The sequence below is a fragment of the Ornithodoros turicata genome, chromosome 4, assembly GCF_037126465.1.
Source record: "Ornithodoros turicata isolate Travis chromosome 4, ASM3712646v1, whole genome shotgun sequence".
In the NCBI taxonomy this organism is placed as follows: Eukaryota; Metazoa; Arthropoda; class Arachnida; order Ixodida; family Argasidae; genus Ornithodoros; species Ornithodoros turicata.
The window spans coordinates 14,769,725-14,785,494 of NC_088204.1; the positions used below are offsets into that span (position 1 = coordinate 14,769,725).

The 15,770-nt window shown below is 47.0% G+C and overlaps 1 protein-coding gene across 2 annotated transcripts in view; it reads right to left on the reverse strand.

The window, feature by feature from the left end:
* The window catches only part of LOC135391156 (uncharacterized), a 211,389-nt gene that overhangs the window by 25,390 nt on the left and 170,229 nt on the right, over positions 1-15,770 (reverse strand). Inside the window, exon 4 of one of the 2 annotated variants that reach the window (XR_010421882.1) lies at positions 9,205-9,410. The exons of the other annotated variant lie outside the window; for it this stretch is intronic. The gene's annotated coding sequence lies outside the window, so the exon portion shown is untranslated. Of the gene's footprint in view, positions 1-9,204; positions 9,411-15,770 lie in introns of those variants that run through there. 2 annotated transcript variants of the gene reach the window in all.

Consider the following 15,770-nt stretch of genomic DNA (forward strand, 5'->3'; position numbering starts at 1 on the left):
TGACCCACGGCGGACTATCAACCTATGAACTATAAGTTACAAATTTTATGGCGGCTAACAAGTCCAACACCTCGCTCTCATAACAGCAAAATAAGAGCATCACAACTGTTATTCCCACTGTCCCATCAAAGTGGGAAACACCGTAAGAACGTAGAGGTCGCCCCCAAGCTTCTCCCCCAAAATAATATCCCCATTTCCTTCACCAACATCGACCGCACTACTCCTTTTCCTCCTCGGTGCTTTTTATTTGTCTTTTTTTTTTCTCTCTTCTTCTTCTTCTCTTTCATTGAATCTTTCGCACTGACAAGACATTATACCAACGCTCGCGTCCCCTATCACACCATCTGTACCGGAAATGACGAAACGTTCGTTGCAGACGCCCTTTCAGCACTTCCGCCACGCCTACGTATATGACCGGCGTATATTATTTCTGCTATATCACCGCTTCTTTTTAACCGTTATCCGGCTACGACCATATATTCCCTTCCCCGCAAACATCATTACGAAAAAAAAACAAAAAGACAAAAAATAAATAAAAAGACAGTGGGCACACACACACACCAGAAGCAGACGACAACTGCGAAACTCCCTAATAGGTCCATTACGCGGGCTACTTTCCACCCCTTTTCCTCCACATCTTAGCCCCGTCCGTGGGCTGCACCACGCATTCGTGACGTCACGCTGCTTTCCCATAATCCTTCTTTCTCAACAATTAGGCGGGCACGGACGAGTGAATGTCGTGACTGGCGATATTCATTCTCTCGCTCTAAAGATGGGTGCGCGAGCCTTTATTGTGTATACCTGCATAAGCATTTACACTTTGCCACGCTATACGAGCGTACGCTGTTCGACCATTTCGCGGGTAGCGTCTACTACACGGTTAGCTAATGCTCACACGCGCCGTGAAAAACTCCATTTGTCGAGGAGAGCCGAGGGAATGTTTCTATACGGCGAGATTCGTAATTGGATAGATAGCGGGAGGCCTTTTCTTTTAAATAGAGGCAATAAAATCTCCCCTTAATGCACGTCTCTCGTGGTTCGAGCCGTTTCCTTTTATAGCATGTAGTAGATATTAAAATCAATTAAAAACCCCAGTGCAGTAGGTGATGGCGAAAACAAGGGACGATACAAGGACGATACATTAATTTTTTTTTAGTATGACATATACCAATCCACCCGAGTTTTAACTTTATTTAGTATATATACTTTTTTTTCTGCACAATTTTGTATGATCTCAACTACTACTGTAGCTGCATTCGTTTGTGATTCCTATACGTGTAGACTGTGTGATATCGCTTACTTTTTGATTGGCTAACTGCTAAATTTTTCACGATTCAAGTACGTCAACAACAAAAAAGAAATAAAGAGGCGCGCGTACACGAAAGAAATTAACGGCCGTCTCTATCAATATCTTGTCAGCCTGTTTTCCGTCTCAGAAAACAATCAAGATTATACACCAAGGAATACACACCCACAGATCTCCATTCCACAGTCTTATACAAAGAGCACACGCGAAGAAAGGTTAGAGACATAAATCACCCCAAGTAGCACACACACACACACAGGCAATCACACACAGAAGTGGATGTGCTCTATGTCATCCATCCTATACAACGCGTCCGCAACGTCAGATTTGATTCCCTCCAATCTCAGTCTCCATTAAAACCGCCATCCTGTTTCAAACTACATCCCACTTCAATCGGCCTATAAGCCGCTTCCCGCCTCGCCAGCAAAACACACACAAAGAATTCGGCATCAATAAATCGGGTTCCCCAATTCAAGTTACACATGTGCCAGAGCGGCTGTTGTTTCAATACGCGACATCCGTCTTCGAACAACTGTTTAAGCTAACACCGGACGAATCAAAACTGGTCCCTCTCGAGTCGTGGAGCATGCACGACAGCTGCTTTGCTTTTTTCTTTCTTTCTTTTTTATCGCGTGTCTTTATATATGTACTCTAAGGGCCGATTGTTTTAGACGTGTCCTGTCTGATCTAGGTGAAGGAATTAGGAATGATGTCTCATTTTCGTGAGCTGCTGGTGAGCGAATCTTTTTATTATTATTATTATTGGCGATATTGGGAAAGAGAAACGATTTGGAGGTGGGATTTTTATTTGGGAAGACGCGGGGTGTATGTAAGAATGCGGTCTCCGAACTTATAGGTGATTGATATTGATTCCGGAACGTTGCTGCCTGTGATAGTTTTTGTCGCGTTCCGATTTCCATTGTTCGTAACGGAATTGTTGTAACGTAGCAAAATCATAGATAAGAGGAATAAACTGCAGGCGTAGCACTAGCCTTGAAACAATGCAGATAGGCTGGAAAATTCGAATCCGCATATTTGTTTTTCTACGTAACGACTAACAAGAAGAAAATAAACCGCCACGAACAAGAAAGTTATTTCTGAAACGCGGAAGCGCCCATGCTTCAAAGCAGCACCGGTCGTATCCTTCGAAATCTGCCATCTTCAACGTGCCATCTCTTTAGACAGCGATCCCGCCGAGGGACAGACGAACACACATGAACGCGGGGTCCTAAATTTCCCCCAAAACTACACACGGCGCCGCGTTTCGTATCGGGCGGTTCAAGTTACACTCCCCATCCCCCTCCGCCACTACCTCCAACCCCACGTAATTCCTCCGCTCCCCCCCCCCCTCACACACACCAGAAATTTGAGGGAACAGAAGTTAAGAGAGGATGGGGGGAGGAGGAAGCACGTGCGGCAACACGTGCTGGTCGAAATTCTAAAAATAGCCCTGGTCGCTCGTGCCTGTCGCGCGCGACTTTCCTGAAATATTATCTAAATTCGTCCCGTCGACATTGTTGCTCGTCTTTTTCGTCTTAGTTAACGCAGCATCGTCAGGTCATGGTCCCTCCCGTACGTGGCGACCTTCCGGTATTTGGACGCGACGAGATTGAAAGAGACAGACAGCGTGCGGACTCTCCTCCCATGCCTGACAATTTGAAGGCTCAAACCCGCTTCCGGGTTTTCCGCTTGCAGGTTTTTCCTCCGCTGCCGAAGTGTGTACGAGGTATCACTTTACGCGGAGGGGGAGGGGCCGAACGGCGAAAATGAAACAAGTATAGAAAAATTTGCAGGCGGTCGGGAGAATAAGGTACGAACAGGCTGGCAGCAGCTGTTGGAAAGTAAAGGAGGGGGGAGGGGGGCGAGTAGTGCGATAAGGTTTTGAAGAGGTTGTATGTTACGGGTTGTAGGGCGGATAGCGTGAACCAGAGATATTCAAGTATGAAGTGAAAGTAATGAAGTTCAATTGGGTATGGACAATACAGTACCTGAAAGAACAGTACGTACCACCCAGAGCATTGTGATGCAGTTCCAGTAAACGACGTCGTCCTCGCTTTCCACAGAGACCGTGTCCCCCGTGTCTCATGAGCTACATATATATATATATATATATATATATATATATATGTCCCAAATTTCAGCTCCTGAACGAAGCAAACATGTCGCGCGCAACTCCCGTCAGAATTTCCCAGAAATGTACATTCCTGAATGAAACGACAGCAGCGCGTTGCTAACACCATTACAGATCTACCTACAGGGGGGGTACACAAACTAAACATTGCGGCTTTCGCATATGGGACAACAAGCGCCGCTTACTGGAGTCAACCAAAGTGCTTTCACGAAGCACATTTGCGCTTCGTGAGAACACTCTATCGTCTAAAGGCATCAACATCGTCAGTGCAATGAGAAACAAAAGAAGGTGAGGACGCTGCTGCCGAGATGGAGCAGTCCACCGAACAGTCTCCACGGCGAACCTCCAAGACGTCATTGACGTCCAACAAGACCTCGAGACATGAGACGGACAACAGAGGACGGTTGACGCCGTACGCGATGCTCTTAGCCGTCCTTGCTGCTCTCGTCCTCATCGTCATTTTCTCGATGTACACCCTACAGTTCAACAAGATCCTCCGCAACCACCGCATCCAGCAACCGCCTCTACGGTTGAGGGACACGCAGCGGCGCCTACGGCGCAGAGGTCCTCAGCCCCTTGTCTGCACCGTCGGAGAGCTGGCAGCAGTCGTTGGCACGACCTTTCCCGAGGACGGCCTCTGCGATGTCATCATTTACACCCACGTGACCCACCTGGTGAAAACAAAGAACTCGTACAACTTTCAGGAATTTTTGCGTGCTGCAGGGTCAGCCTCAAAATCGCAGTATAGCCTTTCCGTCTTCATCAGGCAGTGTATCTTCAAGGAGTCGAATTTGAACATTTTCATGGACACTTACGCCAAGAAGAACATACGCGGGTTCGGTACACTCGGTACGAGATGGAACCGGGAGGCCGAACCCGATTTCTACATCTTGTTCCTGAAGGCCATCCACGCGTACCGAAAAGCTGCCGCCAGGGCGAAACGAGTAAGAAACGTGTTCGGTTTCCTCGGCATCAGGATGAGCAATCTGTCGCGGGAAGATCCGGATGCTTTCTTGAGGATGCACGCGCCAATCTTCAAGAACGTTCAGCTTCTCATATACGAGACGCACGGAGAAAAAGCCGACTACAACGCCATCAACAACTGCGTCAGCAGTTTTCCAACTCCGCGGGTGTTCGAAACTCCCCACGGCGAACCCAGTCTTCAAGACGGGATCGTAGCCGTAGACACCATGTTGCACAAGATGGGCCATCCAGTGTTCAACGTCTGCGTGTCCTTTACGCTGAGCGTCCACAGTTACCGCATGATTGACGAGGTCGACCTGGCGAAGCCTTGCAGAAACATGACGCCCGAAGCGTACCTCGAGCGTTGCAACGCTAGGGCGGAGGAAAGAACGAAAGTTGACGGCGAGGGAACAGTCGTTCTGAACGACCACAGGATGTTACTGAGCACGTTCGACGTGCCGGACACGTTGCAGCAGAAGCTACCCAGCCTGAAGACATCGCTCGTATACGCGCTGCCGGGTTGGTCGCCTTGTGTCGCCATGTTTCATCTTGAGCACGAAGACGGGAGCGGTGACTGCGGGGAAAAGTTTCAACGATTACGGACAGTGAAAAACTACTTACAGGAGAAGAAAGGGTAGCGAACATTCTCAGAGTTAATAAATAGGACACGCGCACAAACAGGCAATGTGCGTTATGCTGTATGCTGGACAATCTGAAGGCTAAAAGCCTCCATCCGGACTTTTCCGCTGCTGAAGTGTGTACGGGGTATCCACTTTGCGCAGAGGACGGGGGTGGGGGAGAGGGAATTTGCAAGCGGTGGAGAGGTAAGTACGTACAGCAGCAAGCTGCTGGAAAGTAAGAAAGAGGAGAGGCTTTCGAATATACTGGTTGCACAGTAAGTCAACCGTGGATAGCGTGATCCAGAGAAATTGAAGTAGTAAGGAAATATAACAATGTTCAATTCTGATATGGACGATACAGTACCTGTAAGAGCAAGACGTACCACACCCAGAGCACTGCAATGCAGTTCCAATGGACGACCTCGTCCTCGCTTTCCACAAATACCGCTTTCCCCCTGGTCTCATCAGCTATATATGTCCCAAATTTCGGCTCCTGAGCGAAGCAAACGTATCACGCGTTCTGCCGTCAGAATTTCCGAGAAATGTGTGTTCCTGAATGAAACGACAGCGACGCGTTGCTGACGCCGTCACGGATCGACTATAAGGGAGTACAAGAACTAAACACTGCGACATCCGTATATGTGGGACAAGAAGCGCCGCTTGCCGAAGTCAACCGAAATTCCTTCACAAGGCACAACTTGTCTAGAGGCATCAACATCGTCAGTACAGTGAGAAACCAAAGAACGTGAACAGCCTACCGAAACATACTCCGCGTCGGACCTGAATGTCATGGATGCCCAACAAGACATGTGACGAACGACGACGGACTGTTCATACTTTTAGCCATCCTTACTGCGCTCATCATCATTTACATCAGGTACAGTAGTAGCTACAGTCAGTGTAGGACAGTGCAGCAAAATATTCGCAGCCATCGCGTGAAGCAGCCGCATCTTAGGTGGTCACAACGCAGTGGTCCTCAGCTATGGCCTCTTGTCTGCACCGTTGGGGAGCTGGCAGCGGTCGTCGGTACGACCTTTACCGAAGATTGAGTCTATATGATGTCATCATTTACACCAATGTGACTCATCTGGTTAAACAGAAGAAATCATACAGCTTTCGCGAGTTTGCAGGAGCTGCAGGGTCAGCCTCAAACATGCCTGTAGTGGCCAGCAGTATTTATAAGTAGACAGATTTTAAAAAATCGCAGTATAGCCATTTCCGTCTTCGTATGGAACAGTCTCCACCTGCACTGTTTTCAGCCGAAAATGTTGTTCAATTCTGTAAGAAAACCTAGGGTATGTCTTGTATACCTGCCGCACCTGCAATGGTCCACACCTGTTGGACTAACAATATTTTCAATTTCAATTCAATTCGATTGAATCTATATTCATATTTACGATGTGGAACAGCTTGACAAGTTCTCATCCTCAATTTGAAATAAATAAATATCGGGCAGTGTGTCTTCGAGGTGTCGGGTTTGAACATATTCATGGACACTTACGCCAAAAAGAACATGCGCGGGTTCGGTACACCCGGTACGAGATGGAACCGGGAGTCTCACCCCGATTTCTACATCTCTTTCATGAAAGCCATCCACGCGTACCGGAAGGCAGCTGCCAGAGCGAAACGCACCAAAAGCGTGTTCGAATTTCAGTTAGCAGAATCTCTGCTCCACCAAACAGTTGGTATGATTGCTGACACCACTAACTATAGTTACGGTGACCGCCCCTACAGCATAAGAGAGAGGAAGGACGGGAACGAAACATATCCCATGGTCCCTCATCACCAAATGTTCACCGAGCTTCACCGTTGTCCACAATTCACAAATCATAGCTGGCACCCGCAAACGCGGGGCAAGAGTACAGTTAAACGCATACCAGAACGTTTCCAGTCACCGCACCCTTAAAAACAAAGCTTCACCACATAGCACGCTCAAGGCCAACCATTGTACAGGGTGATGGAAAGCGCCGGGCGTACTCCTTTTTGTGACAATTAACATGTCTGCTTAAGTGTCACAAAAAGGCGTACGTCTCCCGTTTTCAACAAATAATGGGAGAGACCGATGTCATATCCGGGATTATGCTTGACTAGAGGCGTGCTATGCGGTGAAGTTCATTTTTAAGAGTGCGCACAACGCTATGCTACGCCATCCTACGATGTCCAAACACAGAGATCACTCCGTTGACAACAACGGTACCTCTGCTGGCGAACCAGTTCGCAGGTAAAAACGCCGAACGGCCCCGAGAGCAAGAACGCGGACAAGAAGCCCTCGCGGAGGGCCGTCCGCGCGGGCTGGCGTCATCCGTAAGTGGCCAAAGGGGGCGTTATCGGAAAGGGCCCACTTAGGAGCCGTAAGCGAGGCGTAAGAGAGCGCCCGTTATGCGATCGTAAAGCGCCGCACCGCTCGCCGTAAACGCCCCTAAGCAAGACGAGTGGCCTCTTCAACCTCTTGCGGCCTTGACGAGAGCTCGCCGAAAGGGTTGCTCGTCGTCTTCCTCGTGCTTTTGAACAGTGCACGCGGAAGCTTCCTCCAACTGCAGGGAAGAAACGCGGCCGCGGGCCGCCAACAGCATGCGAGGAAATCGAGGCTCGGAAGTTTCGTTGTGTGTTCATCGCGGCCAGTTCCAGAAAGCTGCAGGAGCGTTCTCGCCCGTTTTTTTTTTTTATGTCAGTTCACGGTGGTATGTGATGGCAGAGGCTTCGACGACAGAGACTACGTTCCTTTTATTTTAGATGTTTGATCGAAGGTCTAACCGCGACTTTTCGAGTATCTTTTAATGGTAAGGCACAATAATGAGCTACATGAACGGTCTTAATGACACGACCTTGAAGATTTTTCTTTCGTATTTTTTAAAAGTATATTGCCCTTCCCTTTCTGGTGGGATGAACGTATAGTTTCCGCGAAGCAAAATCATGTTCTACTGGAACTGGGTTACATTTCCTAATCAGGTGGATAATGCTGTCCACTATTACGTATACCACGCTGAGAAGCACAGAACAGACTCTCAAATACCTAACCGTTTTTCTGTTAACCGTACACTCAGAGAGAGAGAGAGAGGAAATTGGCGAGCCATTACAGCAGTTACTCCCCGTTTTACTCAACTGACCCTGAAATTTACTCCACAGTATCGCAAATAGACCCCGAAGCCCAAAACCATCCCATCCTAAAGTCCATCTCATTCCCGAAACTACTACAATTACTCATATTTCTTAGGGTGTACTGTATAGTCACGGACATGCATTCAGCTAACACACCACAACACGGACACAACTGCTCATCATTAGAAAAGAAAAGAAAAGAAGAAGAAGAACAAGAGAAAAACTATCGTCATCGTGAACCGTGATCATAATCCGCGCATCCCTTTTGCATGTACACACGCATACAGTCTACGCCATCTACTGGTTTCGTTGTACGCTCAACTAAATCCGGTGTCGTCCCCCTCACCTCACGTATATACAAACGAGGATAAAACACTTTTTGAAAAAAAGGTATTTATCCTATGGAGCGGCGCTAATCACTGTCTAGCATCTCGAAAAAACGCATTGTACTGCTTCGAAAACAACGGGGAATAGATCAGCGCTGAGATCTTTTCGAAGTCAGGCACGCATTCAACCCCACGCGAGAACAATGGGGCTGCAATTCAAACGGCGCTGCGGAAGAAGAGGTATAGGGAGTTAAAGATCGCACGAGGCCCACCCAGGAACTTAGGCTCTTTTGCACGTTGCGCTGTTTCAGAATGGGAAAGGTCTTTTATAGTCGTGTTTATGATTAAAATTAACCGTACCGTAGCCGGTAGGTAGGCCGTAACCGTAAAGCAAGCATTTACCAGCTTGTTGCTTATGATTTATAATACATTTATGTCTTTATTTTTATTTAATATATAAATACCTCGCAACGCAGCACACACGTAATATGTCGCTCAAACTTTTTTTTTAATTGCCAACATTGCGATAAAGTCGGTTGGAGCGACCGTGGTGTCAGATAGCCTTGATTTTAGCGGGCAACACTGGAGCTCCTGTATCCAGCATTTTTTGTGTTCTGATTTCGGTTTCCCGCGCAGCGCAGAGGACGCCGCTGCGAAGACCTAGACCCAGTGTCCTGCGCATGCAGTGTAGTTTTGCCGCCGTGTTTGACGGGCAATGCGAAATTGGTGCGATGTTCGGCGCAGTGTTGCTTACCACTTTCAGTTTTGATTTTGTAAGAGACTATGAGTGTGATTGGTCCGTGTGACTGAGTCCGTTTACCCTATTGAATGAACTCAATTGACGATTTGGCCCCACAACTGCTTTTCGGTGCGTTTAAAATTATGATGAAAATATCACTCATGCCTAACGTCCAGCGGAGAGTTGCGGCTGCGACACCAACTTCACACCGACACCGTACTTGTTCCTACAAAAAAAGAGGAGAGAGAGAGAGAGGATTGAAGGTCATATACCGCCACGAGCCTCCTTGACGTGACACCATACATCAACACCTCGGCATCCTGATGAACCAGAAAACTGCCGGCCCACCCCATAAACAGTAATTATTCTCCGCGTAGTCATTTCGGAATATGAACCTTATCGCAGTTCTCCCCACACCCCCCAATTATGCGCCCCCTCACTCTTTTTACACACATCAATATACACGCGCAGCCTTCAAACCGGTACAGTGACATTTTTTTCCTGCCCTTTAGTTTTCGCGAGGGTTTGCATTTGCCAGTAAATAAAAATAAAAATAAAATAACATAAAAATAAATAAATATATAAAAATAAAAACCGACGAAGCAAAGAAAGAGAACTATAATTTTTCCAGATGTAACTCGAGGCCATAATCGATAGGTATATCTGATTACGAGATAAACGGGTTTGAAAAATGGCCATTTATCGTTTCAAATGTAGTTCACTATGTCGGGACGCCCAAAATTGCCTCTTGGCGACGGCGACGCCGTGGTTGTTTTACGGCTCAGGGGCAATAAGGGTTGCCGAGCAGAAACTTTCCTCCAACTCTTTCGCCTTGTTTTCGTGTTTCGGTTCCACGAAATGCCGATTGGTCTGTATGATTGTTGCGTCCATTCCGATGGTTGGGAAATATCCCGGAAATTAGAAGAAGGGTCACTCCGACTGTATTTGACGTCACCGCGACATCGTTGACCTAATAATGAAAAAAAAAAAAAAAGAGAGAGAGAGAGAGAGACGTGGGCAATAAAAACATAAGTAATTGCTCACGTACTCGGACTTTTTGTTTGGTTGGTTGGTATCGGAAATACTTTATCCACTAGCCCGCCTACATTTATTAGTTGTTTTCATTTGTTTAGACCGCTCGGTACAGTTTCGAAAGTTATGGGTGGCACCCGTCCAGCTTGCTTGCCATAGCCTCCAGTCATCTTTCTTCAGAAAATACATTCAGTCATATATGGTGTCTAGCTTTGAAAGAATCGGAAGTGTTAACAGGGCGTCACAAATCAGCATTGTGTTCATAACAGTGCACCCGTGTTCTAGAGAACTAAGAACTAGGGAGCACAACAAAATAGAATCGATACACGGGGTAGTTTGTAATCGCTTTTCTTCTTTTTGCGCTGAAACAAGCTCAACCGAAGAGTGCCACGGAATGTAGTTCGTCAACGCGCCGCTAGGTAGGGCCTATAGACGACTTGAGCCTCTACGTCATCGATTACGTAACGCCGCCGCGCAAAGCATGCCACAGTAACATATAACCTCGAACCGGTCTTCTTTTGACATCGCACGTTTGTAAACAGAGGGTCGTCTCTACGGCTCACAGAGTTTCGATGTCTGCGCACTACTTGCAGCGACGTAGAGCTACGCGGCTAGCCATTGCAGCCAATAGGAACGCGCGCAGGGCGGGGTTAAACGTGTTATTCTTAGCTTCTTGAGCACGACTACCTATATACTTCCTCGCCGAATTTATCGGAGTTTCGCTCTTTGATTACGTAATATGAAAGTTGATAATATGAAATAACATGAAAGCTGCACCGTTTTGTCGAGATATACTGAGAAGACGTATCGATCGTCAGTTGAAAAGAAAGAGAGAGAGAGAAAGGAGGTAGTCCCTGATGCGTTGTTCCACTCCTACGCCTCACGAAACCTTGTAGTCACACGTATACTGCACTGTCCAAGACAGTATCGTACCTCCACGGAAACCCAACACACATACTACACCTCGTTATACACGGACATACATGACACACGTCGTAAAGACGCCTCCACACCAATCAATGTATCATCTGTGCACACACATAGACACACACACACCCGATAGATATGTCCCCTTTTTCCTTCCACATACATAAGACCCTCTCATCCCTCCCCAGATGGCAGTACACGCAACTCAACGACAAGAAACTTTGACAGGTGTTCTCCGTTGTAATTGGATATTCGGCCGTCTGGTGACAACCAATCAGCAGGAGGAGAAGGACGAATAATCATAATAATAACGCCAACAATAATAAATGAGTAGAAGAGAGAAAGAGGAAAAAAAGAGAGAAAGAGATGGACATACCCCACGTACACTGGGATCGAGATTATACCTGGTACTATTTATTTTTCGCTTCCTTTCTTGCATCACCTCTTGGAAACGAGTGTGTGCCGATATGTCCCCATGTTTATTGCGAGCAGGGCGATGTATTATAGATGGAATGGGTTCTGCGGTATGGAACGGATAGATGTGTGCGTTAGGGTTCGCTTTATGGAGCTCGTCGGACAGCGCGCGTTGGCAAAGCGACAAATGAACGGAAGAGGATGTTATCGTGGTGCGAGGTCCGATGCTTGTTTTAGTCGGTGCAATTACATGAAGTACGCATATCAAATTACTCTATAGTTTGATTTAAATAAATACGACATGTAAGCGCTTAGAATTCACGACGTCGGTATCGGGAGGAACATTAGCCTCTATCTACATAACGTTTCGCTCGAAATATCAAATCCTTTAGGGACTCGGAAGCAAAGTACGCTTTCTCAAACAGCCATTTCACCAACAATCATATGCATTGCTCCCGCAACACCAACGCCATCTACAGTGAACAAAGCCAAGACAAGCCGCTATCAGCCGCATAGACAGCCACTGGTAGTTGCAGAAAGCCCGCTTTTGAAATCGTCTGCTACGATTGGCTGAAGCAGACGACATCGCGACTCCTTGTGTACACGTGACGAAAGGGTGAGAGGAGGCATTAAAGCCGGCTTTCTGTACCTAGGTGGCCTTCGCCACACGGAACGCACCGTGAAATGCACCCACCCACCCAGTGCCACTCCCGGTACCCCATCCGTCACCCAACCCCGAGCATATATACACTCAAGTGGAACACACACTACAAACCTCCATTATACCCTTGAGTGCGTGGCACTCTTCGCTGCACCCAAGAATTCTACTAATCCGTCAGGCTCGGCTCAATCCTCCAAGATGGACTCGCAAACAAAGATCTATCCCGTTTCCCAACAAGTAGCATATTCGAGCCAACACACTCGACCGAGTACGGACCCAGTACCTACATAATACACCAGTATATAAGGTTGGCGCCAATAAGAAGAAGACAAAAAAGAAAAATATGAAAAAAAAAAAGGGGGTGCACTTCGGAAAGACGTTATCTATAGATACATAACGGCGCAGGAAAACGAAGAGAGAGAGAGAGAGCTAATCCCAAATTAATACGGTCCGACTTTTTCCTCTCTTTCGGATCCCTATACAGTTGGAGGAAATAACTTTTGCTGCTCTTGCCGCCAGCATACCTTATTAAGCGTGGGCCCGCGATTTTGATCCGGGTCGGACTCGGGGTGGGTCAGAGCCAATGGAAACGTCGGTGTATTCTCCTGATCGTTGCTCTAATGCCAGACATTTCTCTCTCTTTCTCTCTCTCTCTCTCTCTGGTTGGTCAGCTTCGCTATAAATTGCTAGCTTACTCAGTGGGTGGTCAAAAGAACACAGACCGTGCATGTTTGGGCATTGTGTCAAACGCGTTTGAGTGCGATAAAAGCTTTATTAGGACAATCGACGGCGGTAAATTTGTGGTCACGTGGTCCTGTAAATCTACGGACGGACCTACAATCCTTTAATACTTTGTTAACACAAAATCGTTCAGACACGAGACGAGCAATTCCACGTTTTGCCGATGCAGTCGAGTTGCAGGCAAAATCGTACGAGTACGTGTACTTCCGTGTGGTGGTGCTAAATGTCGAACAACGCTATCAAATACAAGTTATAACAGGAATGACAACGGAATCGGAGTTTGAAACAGTAACATTCCTTCCCGTTCCGGAACCCCACCCCATTCATTTAAACGCCTTTCTTGTTTCTCAGTGTCCATTCACAACCTAAGCGACCCTGTACCAAGCAATCATCGGCAACACATGGCGCAAGAAGACAGCATAACCGAAAATTTGCGCCATACTTTACTTCCCGAACGCACGTCGCTTCCTGTACTTTGCCGTACACGCCCCGTTTTTGGTCTGACAGCCTCCGGTCTTTATAACGCCGCCATTGAACACAGCAGAAACACAGCCATTTATTTTTGCTCCCCAAGAGCAGCGGTGGCGGCCATTTTCTTCCCCCATCCCCCTCCTTCCCTTCCTGCCCCCACACTTCCTGCGTCCCAACCTCCATCCTAAATTTGGCGAAATTACAGATCCCCAGAATCCCACGTCGCTTCCCACCCCTTTTAGGGCCAGGGATATACCTCTTTTTTTTAAACCCATTTAGCACAAAATCCTCCCTGGGCGCCCCCTGGGCAAGCGACTTTAATCAGTGACGCCACGGCTTCCCTCCTTCCCCCTTTTCTCCCTTCCGGTCATTACGTGTCCGTCCGTACTAGTAACGTGACTCACACCCTCAGTGGCGCCGCCACGTGGGGAGATTTGTAATGTTACAAATTGAGGGGAGTGGACCTCACTATAAGACGCTTTCGTTTTCCCAGAACGGCTTTCAATGTGCGTTTGCAGACGATCGTCTGCCTAAAGTTTCTGCTTCTTCATTGGAGCGCTGCGCATGAACCCGCTTCCCGTGCAGATCAAACCCGGAAATGGCGCGTCCTCCAAACAGATGTGTGACATAGCAGAGAGATTGGGGCTCGAGATGACCGTAACGGATTCAATAACGGCCTTCTCCCGTTTTTTTTTTTTAAGAAGGAAAATAATTCGTATAAAAAACAAGATACGAAAGGAAAAAAAAGGTATGGTCAGCCGTCATGAGGCTTCCGCGTCGGTGAGAGGCACAAAGAGTTCCTCTGCAGCGGAAACCGTGTAAATAAGCAACAATAACGACAAAAAAATGTTATGTACTGTGCATCGTATGGTTCCCTTTCTTCCCACATTTCCTCTTTTCTTTCTTTTTTTTCTTCATCCCTCCTTTGGTTCCCCGTTTCCACATCTGCTCTCATATGACCCCCGCCGTAGGGTTTCCGACCCGTTCTTCCCCCTTTACTTTCCAATGGATGTTTTCTTCCTTTTCCTGTTGATGTATCCCACCAATGCAGAAACTAAAAAAGAAAAATTAAAGAAGAAAAGGACGGCAGCATGGGAAGACCTAAAAGGACCAAAACAATATCCGCAAACGAATCCTGCATTTTTTTCCTTCTTTCCCAGACTTTTTTTTTTCATTGTTGCTTCCCTTTCCTTTTCATGTCTCAACCGTACTTTAGCCAATCCTCGAGTAAATTTAGAAAGATAAAAAAAAAAAAACTCAGCTCAACTCGTTGTAGTTTCTGATTCTTATGCGAATGAGAAAAGTGCGTTTATCGTCTGCTAACGCTCCCACAAGACTCACAAACTAACGATCTACAACACTGAAGTAGAACATATTTTTTTACTTTATGTAACTTCGTCGTGCGGAACTTCTGGGGATGAAGCAGTTTTGGTACAGATATCGAAGCAGTGCGCGTCCACAGATGCAGTGTTGGCATTTCGTTCCATAGACCGCCATTTAATCCGGATTCAACAAAATTTAATTGGTTAAAAATCAATGGCTCGTTTCAGCCCTTCAAAGGTTATACCATTCCCTGAAGAAAAGCGAAAGTAACACGACAGTAGCTGCCCTGTAAGGGTATTCTGCGTTGTTCGCGCGTGGTGTGCGAATTAAAATCTCCCATAGACTTCAGAAAAAGTGTTTCCACCCTAAGATACACATGACAGGTCTTACCGCGAGATCTGCTTCAATACAGGGCCCTGCGAGCTGTCAGAAGGTCAGTTTTAAAATTACCCGCCATACACACGTAAACAAAATCACGACAACACCCACTACTACTACGCTCGAACAATACACTATTTCCTGTCTTTACTCTTCCCATTTCGCTTTCTACCACCAGGCAGCGTCTGTGCCTGCCACTTACGGTTAGAAAATCTCCAGACAGCCCCCTGACAACGAAGGGCGAAATTCACCAGTAAATGAAAAATATTGCCTCGTGCCAGACATAGCATCCCCTCACGTACATTACTCCCTTCCAAATCCCCCCAAGCCGCATTCCCACATATCTAACATGTACTTCCTGCTCTTCCCCCTTCCCAAGTACGTCTGTCTAGCCGTCGTCTGCGTCGTCGTCCCCAAAATCACACCAGATCACAAAAAGGAAGAGGTTGTTATCCTTAACCGATGCTCGGGATTAAGCTCAGTGGCTTCACGTTTGGCGGGAAATCAACTTCTTTAATCAGGAAACGTACATGCAATGCTGAACATACCTTTTTTTAAGCGTCTCAGTTAGGCTTTGGGCGCACGTTAAGATGTTGCCTCCTGTTGCGATATAGGAAATGCAACGCGGTTGACATTAAA